A 10,303-nucleotide genomic window follows, 5' to 3' on the forward strand; every position below is an offset into this window, starting at 1 on the left:
TCATTTCTTTAAAAAATTTAATAAAAGATCTTTATAGAAGCTTAAACTTATTAACCACTCTACTAATCCATCCGATTTAATTAAGCAACAAACCATAAAAATTAAAGTGAAAAGTACAACTTTGTTTTGTAATATATGTATTAACACGTTAATTCTAGGTCTCCAAAACTTTATTTTAAGGATATAAAAAAAAATGTTTATATTCTAGAAAAAAACTACATCCCTTTTGTGTTTTCATTTATTTATTTTATATAAGTACAAATACTTTGTGAACAAAATAAAGAATGAAATACAACTATAATTTTATAAAACAATAAGAAAAATACTTTAAGCTTAAGTGAATTGTACCAGTTATAGTTAACAATTTGTTACCAACAATTATACCTTGCAAAGTTAAAAACTAAAATTTTTAATACATCAGTACTTCACACTTGTGACGTACAAAGTTTATTATGACATTGGTCTTATCAAAACTTATTTCAACATTTTAAACTTAGCATTTTTACTTTTTATGGGCTTGACATATTTCTTGTACTGTACTTGTTCTACATGCCATTTCTTTTTACGTTTATTAGTGATTCTTTCACCAGTAAAACAACTCAATATTTCCAAACCACTAATACAAAACTCTACTTCTCTTTTAGAAACCGAAGGCAATTCACTTGAAATTTTATCAAAATATCTTTCAGCTAGACTGTAGTTCTTTTCTTTAAAATAAATTATAAAGTTTTTTACTTGTTCGTACCACGGTTTCGACTTAAACCCGACATTTAACTCGATCGTTGGTGGACTCTCATAAAGCTTGTTGCTACCAAACTTTTCTTTGAGCGCCATTGATATCCATTTTTTAATACTTTTAATTAAATCAGTAAGGAATTTTTTTTCACTCTTGTTAAGATATTTAAGAAACTTGATATTATTCTTTGACGGACTCAAATTTTTAACTATAATATCACTAGCAAATGTGTTTATCATAGCTTTAGTGGTTAGAAACTTATAAAAAAAACGGTTTTTAGTTTTCCAAGAGTCAGATTTAATTTGGTTTTCTACAAAACATTTTTTATTTGTTCTTGAAAACGAACAGACGCAGTAATCGTTTAAATATTCTTTGAAAATAAAATCCTCAGAGGTCATTGGACCAAAATAAATAACAGCAAATGACTTTTCTAATTTTACGTTCAGTACATCTGTAATGACATCACTTTCTAGTGTAGTTTTAAAAGCAAATCGATAGTCACTATTATCTGTAAAGTTTCCTGTGATCGGCATCAAAATTGAAAATTGTGTTTCTTTCCATTCAAAATTAACTTTTTGTTCAGTTTTTATTGTTAAATTATCTGAAGCTGTCAGCAGTTTTTGTCTATAAGTTTCATCTTGTAATTCCTTTTCAAACTTTTCTACCAAATGCAATTTTTTCAAATTATAATCTTCGAGAAATTTTTTGCTTTTTGAATTAAATGAGTATACATTTTTCTTACCTGGATATCTTTGTCTTATTAACTCCACAGATTTAATTGAAAACAAATGGACTTCAGCGTATCTTTTTGGCTCAAAAAGCTCGTTTCTTTGAATTTTGACATCAATTATATCAGTGACACCAGTACTTTCAATTATTTTCACAATTTCATCTTCACTCGTACCAGGGTCCAATCCACCAATAAAAAGTGAGTATTTGTTTCCGTGGTAATCATACTTGAGAGACTTGTCCAAATGACATTCTTCCAATTTCAAGTTGCTTTGAAGATTACTTATGCTATAAAACTGTTAGATTTTGATTTTTTAGTAAATACTACAAATTAAATAAGTTACTAAACCACAACTTGTAAAGTTGATTATGGCATAAATGGTTAAAATGTATAGAAAATTTACAAGCAAAGATAAATTTATCCAATAAAGAACTAAAAACTAACACCTACTATATAAGTATTTTTAGTAAAACATGAACTCTACTAAGCATTTCAAATGTTTTAAAACGTCGTATTCAATTACATTGAAAGTAGTAATTTACATAAAGTAATGCAGATATTCTTAAGTCAAAACAAGAATTATTTAACACTTGTTTGTGACTTTTCATCATAACCTCTATTAAATTTTTATCATTTTAATTATTTTAAATGTAGCAAGCTTATCAACACATGATTTTTAGAAATATAATTGACAGATCACTAGGTTTTTAAACAATACCAGGCTGATACTGGACATTTTTCAACTATTACCTTTCTAGTATCTACATAATTACAATTTAAGCCTAACTTGAATACAAAAGTTCTGTGTACAAATTTAGAAACTCATTATACTAAAGTTTACGAACATTTACGAAGTTTTTAAGTGTAAATTTCAAATCAACACTCTAAGTTTAAAGGTCTTTGTTTGAGATTTTCTTAGATAACAGATAAAATTGTTGAATATTGTGTAAGTTTAAATATAAAACATAGTAAAATTTTAGTTAATTTGAATTTTTTTTTTTGATTTTGTTGTAAAAAGAAGCAATTGGTATTTAAAATATAGTTTTAATTATTTTCCCACTAGTCTTATCAATTTTACATTATTTTACTCGATTTACATAAAATACTTTGTGGATTCGACAAAAAAAACTTCTTTATTTGCTCAGGAGCAACTTAGAGATAAAACTCTTCACTAAAGTCAACTAGTAACACAGTTAAAAATTGGTTTCAAATTTAAATATTCGCATGAAGATATGAAACGTTTTAAAATTTTTTAAAGTTTAAAAAGTAACCATAATGTTGCTGAGTATTGTAGATCTGATATTTCATCAGTTTTCTGATTTTCTGCCAGAATAATTAGATATTCAGCTTTCTCAAACTAAATTTAAGTTTGCCATGTTGATTACAAAAAAGATATATTAGTAATCGTAACAAATCATTTGCTTTTTTTTTTTAAATTTTAGAAAACATGATCTATAAAATAAGACATAAGACTTGTAAAAAGTGTATTATGTCCATACTAATAGTAAGTTTGTATTATTAATTTTTTTTTTTAAACGGACTTGAATATTTTGTTTAGCTCGCCGTTTATATATGTAACTAGAAAATACTTTATACTAGATTTTCACAATGCAGTTTATTTACTTTACTAATTTAACAGAAGTTAAAGATTGTTTCACAATTCGAAGATAACACAGCTTTCTTTTCAAGAACTTTTCATGATTGTTCAAACTTTTCAATACATATTTTTAAGACTTATCTTCTTGTCTTCTAAAACTAAACAAAAAGTTGAGAATTTTTGACAAAAAACAAAGAAAGTACAGAAGTTTGAAGAGTACCAGTACTAACAACAAGAAACATAGTTCAGCTTTAAGACAGATGTAACATTATAAAGCTTTAGGTACTTTGGCTCGACCAAATACAAGAGTATAGTATGACCGAAAGTTTATTATTATCACAAAATCCATTGTTTAAAAAGCATATTAAAATACTGTGCTGTAAGATAACGAAACTTGGACCTTGTCTCGCGTTCAATGGAAATTGACAACTTCAGTCTACAATGCCTCCTTTGTATACTTAGTATGGATAGCAAGAATAAATTTTCAACGAGCAAGTGTTGAGACGTATCGGTTTCTTTTACTCCGTTCTTAAGCGGCGCAGGCTTCGGTGTTCTAAGGATTGCGACAAGTAACCACAAAGTATAATGTTGAGCAAGTTGGTAGACGCAACTGCAATTTTAAGGGCGTCTGCGTGTGCGACATAAGTAGCTTGAATTTGAGCACAGCTTGCTAATATCTGCAATAAATGGCAACTATTCTTGAAGAAAAGACTCAAAAAACAATAATTTGAAAAATCTTAGCAGATAAAGATTTTAGAATCGAAACAATTTTTTATCATTTTGTTTGTAGTTTTGCATAGTCTTATTTTTTACGTAAACCTTTTATTTATCTGTTAAACATTAAAGTTCAATTATAGAGTCTGGTCCCAACTCAACAATGCTTGGCTCCAATTCGATAATGTCTGGTTTGAACGCTTCTTTGTTCTTCGAATTGCTAACTTCTTCTTTGTTTAACTTGGAAGTCCAAGCTACTGTTTTTCCACATTCGGGACATTTGCTGTTATTTTCATCGAAACAGTGCGAATGAAAATAATGTCCGCAGCTGGTCCAAATTAACGGACATTTTTGTTCAATTTCCTTCAATTCTTCAATATTTTGATTTTCTTCTTTTTGTTTACATTTAACGCAGAAATCGTAAAGGCTTTTTTTGCAGATGAAGCAAATATCAGTTTGTTTTTTCTTTTTGCAACAACACAGTTTTCTTACTTTGCCGATTAAGCTGCTAAACAAGCCCATAACGAATATTTTTTACAGATTAAAAAAAAACTTAAACCAATTTTCTAGTACTAAAAGTCAAGAATATACGAACATAGACAAAAATTTACAAAACATAATCTACAAACATACAAACATAAATATAGTTATTTTTGTTTTATTTTTTAATTTTAAATCACTTTACTTCACGTATTATTACCATGGAAATAAAGATAAAATCATTAACAAAGTTAAATAAAAGTAAATTTATTAAATTATATTTAAGTATTTTGTAACCTAAAAAAGTTAACAAATTATTAGTAAATGATAATCGACAGAGGTCAGCAGCTTTTTATAAGTTTCGAAAACATTTTCTTTAAAACTGTGCAATTTGGTTAAGTTTACAAACAGTTGCAGTAAACAAGATAATTTTTTAATGTGGTGAAATAAACAGTAATAAAGCACTAGTATATGTTAATTAAAGAGCCTGGCTGAAGAAAACACTGAAAAATCAGATGCTTTTAAAAAGAAAGTTTTTAATTAAAAATTACTTTAAGTAAAATTCTGCTAATTGGCCTCATTTGGTCCGAGGACCGCAGTTGGCTAAAAACAACGCTAAAAAATAAATTTGATATCTTAACGATCTTCACATATAGATAAAGCTTTTTATGTGCTTATGGCTCAAAATTCAACAGATCTTAGCAATCATTATTCGAATAGACCTAAATAACGGTTTTTAACAAAGCAAGCTTTTAATTGATTATTTAAATGAATTAGCAAATTGTAAAAGTAAAGTTCACAACATTTTTATATAATTAGACTTTTAACAAAAATAAATTATTTTAATTATTTTCAGCTCACACTTTTTTATAGTTCAGTAAGACTAACTGTTCAGGCTATAACAACACAAGTTTTAAAAACAAAAATAAAAGTAACATAAAAAAAATTGATGTTAAAATATTTTTCATTAAGACTTTGTTGCTTTTAAAATTTTTATAATAGTTCTTTATTATTACTATAAAGGTATGTAAAGCATAATCTTTTCAAAAAACAGAATTTTTAGTTAACTTAATAAACAATTAAAAGCTCTGTCTACAGTTTATGGTCTGTATTTTAAAATAAAAGTTTTTAACTCAATCATTTTAAACTTAAAATTTTAATTAATTAGGTAATTATGTTAAACTTAAAGTTTCAAAACATCTCCTAAACTCTTTTATCAAAAAGTTGCATCTTGTGTCTTGATCCTAGCCAATTCATATAAACTTTTGGATAAGTACTACTATACTGCTTTTTCATTCGACTAAAGTAAAGATTCTTATATTAATATTGCTTCAGCTTAAACCATAAACACTAAAAAGTTTTTAGAACTGTGTACTTATTATCCAGAACGACAAAATTTATGCTTAATTTTAAACATCCGTAACACAAAAGTTTAAACAGAAGTATTAGTGTTCACCTGAAAAACTGTTCTACACTACAATATTAATTTGTATCTAAATATTTTTGTTTTGGTACTTTAATAGGTTTTTAGAAAACAATTTAAAATTTAAGTTTATCTTCAAGTGGTACCTTTAGATAAACTAGTTGTTCGTGTGAGACTTTAATCAGAAATACAAACATTTTTATTATAAAAAAAAAAATAATGTCAATTAATATGTTTCCTTTTAATACATAAGTAATATTTTTGTTTAAGATAAAATAAAAAACTTTAATGTTGTATGATACAAGAACATTTCATAAAAAACATTCTTTTGTAAAATTTCATAAGTTCTAACAAAATATTCATACTTACTTAAATGTCATTTTTATTGTTTCAATGATTTGAAAATCTCTTTTTTTTAATTTAAGTTGTCTTATTGTATTGCTAAAAATGTATAACCTTTATTAAAAAAGGTAAATAGTTTTCAGAAGCAGTTTTTATTTGATATCTATTTAAATTTAACTCTTTTTGTTTCTTTCTTAGTGAACAACGCTATCAAAAAAGATTTTTTTTGAACGAGCTATAAATTAACTTTCTAGGGAAATTTTAAATGCTGATGTGTGTTTTTTTAAAATATTTTTTAAAACATTCTTTAGCAAAAGAAAAACGTTTATTATTTATGTGGATTGTTTTTAGTTTAAAGCCTTAAAATATTTTTAAAATGTAAAAAAAGATATATTAAACACCTAATTTACGCTAAATAGAACTAATTAAATATAAATTTCAGTTATATAAAGTTAACCTAGGTTTATACTTAAAATATATAATTTCTAAGTTTCTCGGTTTTTCAAAATAACTAATTTCTTCCAGATTATTTGATCATGAGATTTCTACAAAGAATTAGAAACTTCATCAGTAGGATAAGAAAGACGCTTCAAAGCGAAAAAGTGAACAATCAGCAAACTGATATCTGCTTCATTTGCAAAGAAAGCATTTACGATTTCTGCGTCCAATGTAAACAAAATGAAGACAACCATGATGTTGAAGATTTGAGGGAAATTGATCAGAGATGTCCGTTAATTTGGAAAAACTGCAGTCATTATTTTCATTCTCACTGTTATGATAGGAACAGTAGTAAATGTCCAGAATGTGGATTAAGAGTACTTTGGACGTCAGAGATTAGAATAATAAGCAATCCTTAGATCCAGACCTTGCTGTAGAACAGAGGTTTAACACATCAAAAACTGGTTTTAGACGGTTACAATTTTGTAAGTTGTTTTTATGTTTTTGGTGATAACTTTGTATCTTTCACACTAGTCTTACTATATCTTTTTAGAATATTTTTTTTGTGAATTTAAAGGCTTTAGGTGTAGTTAAAAATTATATCAAATGAAACATTTATCGTTAACTTCTTTTTAATTGCTTTAGTTTAAATTGAAATTGTTTTCATTTAAAGACGAAGAATTAACTTAAATTTTTAACATGAAATACATTCTAATAAACTATTATACTAAAGCTTGGTTGTGATATATTTTATAATTAGAAAAATTTAAATCTAATTTTAAGTGAACTGTTGTATAAAAACTAAAAGGGTCTAAAAATTCTGACATAGACAGCTATAATCCCTAAAGTTTAAGAAAAGTTAAAATTTAATTTACAATAATTTTTTTTAGTCCTGTTATAATAAGTTACTTAAGATTTAGTTGATTAACTAGCAGGCTAGAAATTGAAAAAAATTCTATTACAAAATTAACAAAAACTGTTTTAAGATTTTTAACTAAGTCTTGATAGTTTTGGATAATGGTTCGAATGTAGTAATAGATGCCTCTGCACAAAAATTAAATAAAATTAACTCCATGTTTTAATTTTAAAGGTGAATATCTGCGTTTAACTTTTTTTACAAAATTATCAAATTATTTAGTTTAACTTCAAGAATAAGCACTATTATAAATGTATTTTAAAAAAAGAGTATTAACATAAACATTTTTATTTTTTTACTACTACATTTATATTTTTTTTAATTATTTATTCAGATACTTTAACAAAAAGCAACATTTATAATATGAATAGAATGTTTTCAGTAAGTTTTGAGTAAAATTTAAACGTAATTTTTAAGCTAAATTGTTTTAAACTAGACAAAAAGTTTTGAAAATAATAATAGTTTATGTTAAAGTGACACTGAACTTAATCTAAAAATTCTAAACGGTCTTTTAGCTTAAGATACATCTAAAAACATTTTTTAAAATTAAAATCATATTTTGTAGTTATAACAAATAATATTTTTAACTTTTAGACTATGATAATAGATGAATTATAAAATTTTAAAAGTCAAAATAAAAATCTGATTTTTTTTTTATACATGGTCTTTAGAAAACTTTTTTTTAATAATATCTGTAGGAATGACTTAACAAAATATTAAAACTTTTGCAATACTTTAATTATTATATTTTGAATTTTGTTGAGAAACAGTAAAACTAAACTTAAAAATAAACAATAATATTTGTTGGAATTAAGTAAAATACATAATTTTATACAATAACTCAGCTAAGACTTTAAGAAACAATGTTTAAGACAATAACCCAACTAAGTACATTTTAAATAGTTATGTGCGAAATTTTAATACTAAAATACAAACTAAAGTTAAAATATAAATACAGATTTTAAATAGTTGTTAACTCAACATATTTATTAAATAATGTTATATTTAAATACGTTTCTATTTTAGAATTTTTCAAAACTGTATCTAAGAAATATTACTTAAAATGTTTTGTATTGTTGTGTTGATTTATGGTTTCTACAACTTTATATTTTATACAAACCATTCTTATTAGTTTTACTAGTAAAACTTGTAACCTAATTCGGTATTACAATAAAAATTATAATTAAAAAGGTCTTAAGATAAAAGTTTAATACATTTTATTAGCTTATTATTCTTTTTTTAATGAAAAAGTAAAATATGGTCAGGTAAGTTTATTTGTTTATTTTTTAACTATATATCGATAGCTAACAGCTATTTGTTATTCAGTCATATAAACTTTATAATGAAATTTATCAATATTTTTTGAAAAAAAAGGACATGAGTTTTTATAGTTTTGATTTCGAATGTTTAAATTAGAAAATTATCTATAAATTTTATTTGATTCTTTTCATTTATAACTATTTTTTGTTTTATATAAAGCTGTTATGGAACTGCAAGTAATTTTTCTGTGCTTATAAAACTTCTTTAGTGAATAGTTTTAAAACATACAAGTTTAGATTTAAATAAAATGAAACTGCGCTAAAAATTAAATGTGCTCTAAAAAAAAAAGGGCTTTAAAGATTTCCATAAAAAAAAATTTTAGAAAACTTTTTTTAAATAAAAACAAACTAGTTTCCTAAAGATTAAAAAGACTATGAGTGCTCTAAAAAGAAGATTCAGCAGTTACTTTAGCAGGTTTAGAAAAATATTTCTAAATAAAGACGATTGCTACATTTGCAAATACAGCCTTTATGATTTCTGCGTTAAATGTAAACAAAAAGAAGAAAACAAAAATATTGAAGATTTGAAGGAAATCGAACAAAAGTGTCCGTTAATTTGGACCAGCTGCGGACATTATTTTCATTCGCACTGTTTCGCTGAAAATGGTAGTAAATGTCTCGAGTGTGGAGAAACAGTAGCTTGGACTTCAAAGCTAAATTTGGAACAAAATTTTGATCTAGACTCTATTGGATAATAAAATTTATTAACTAGATAGATTATGTTATACTTTCACAATTGGTTAAGTAGTCTCCATGTTTTAAAGTGTTAGTTCTTGAATATTTCACACTACAATAGTTTGCTGCAACAAATAAATATTTTTCTATAATTTTAAGTTTGTTTCAAATTTTACTTTTAACATTAACTTCAATTTCTGCTTTATTTCAAAATTAAAATATTTTTTTAAGTAACAACGAACTTAAACTGCAAAAGTAAATTTTTTCTGAAAAAACTCAAACAGAACAATGCTTGTATAAACTTTTAGAAAAACACTAAATTTAAGTTCACATCTAATAATATTTGTGACCTCAGAATCTGAAATTTAGCTAGTTTAAACCTTAGGTTAGTGGAATAGTTTAAAAAAATTACAAACTACATTTGCTAGTTTGTTGATCGAGTATTTAGTTTAAAGAGTAATAATTGATTAACATAATGTGCTAGAAGTTGCAACAAAGTATCAACTGTAAAAAAATAATTATGTTTTGAAGTAATATTTAAGTTATTTTTTTAAATGTTTTTACATTACTCTATTTCCTTTTTCTGGACAAAACATAAAACTGTGTCTGTGGTGTATGCCTCGATAAAAAATTATTTTAAGTACACCAGGTCGTTAAACTAAACTTTTTAGGAGCTTTTTTTTTCGCTCAGCAAACAATAGAAAACCTAGATGTTTTAAGGTTAAACTTGTTGAAAAATGTCACTTTACGCACCTTTAATAATGCTAAACTTGAGAAGCTTCAATTTTTATATGTAAGTTGCTTTTAAAAAAGGAAAAAGTTTAGTAGTTTGGAAATATCAAACAAGTTAAAAATTTACACATACTTGTAATAAACAGAACTTATTTTTAATTCACAGAAAAGTTATTCAGTTTTAAAAACTAGGTAAATTGT

The sequence above is a fragment of the Thalia democratica genome, chromosome 3, assembly GCF_965202585.1.
Source record: "Thalia democratica chromosome 3, ktThaDemo2.hap1.1, whole genome shotgun sequence".
In the NCBI taxonomy this organism is placed as follows: domain Eukaryota; kingdom Metazoa; phylum Chordata; class Thaliacea; order Salpida; family Salpidae; genus Thalia; species Thalia democratica.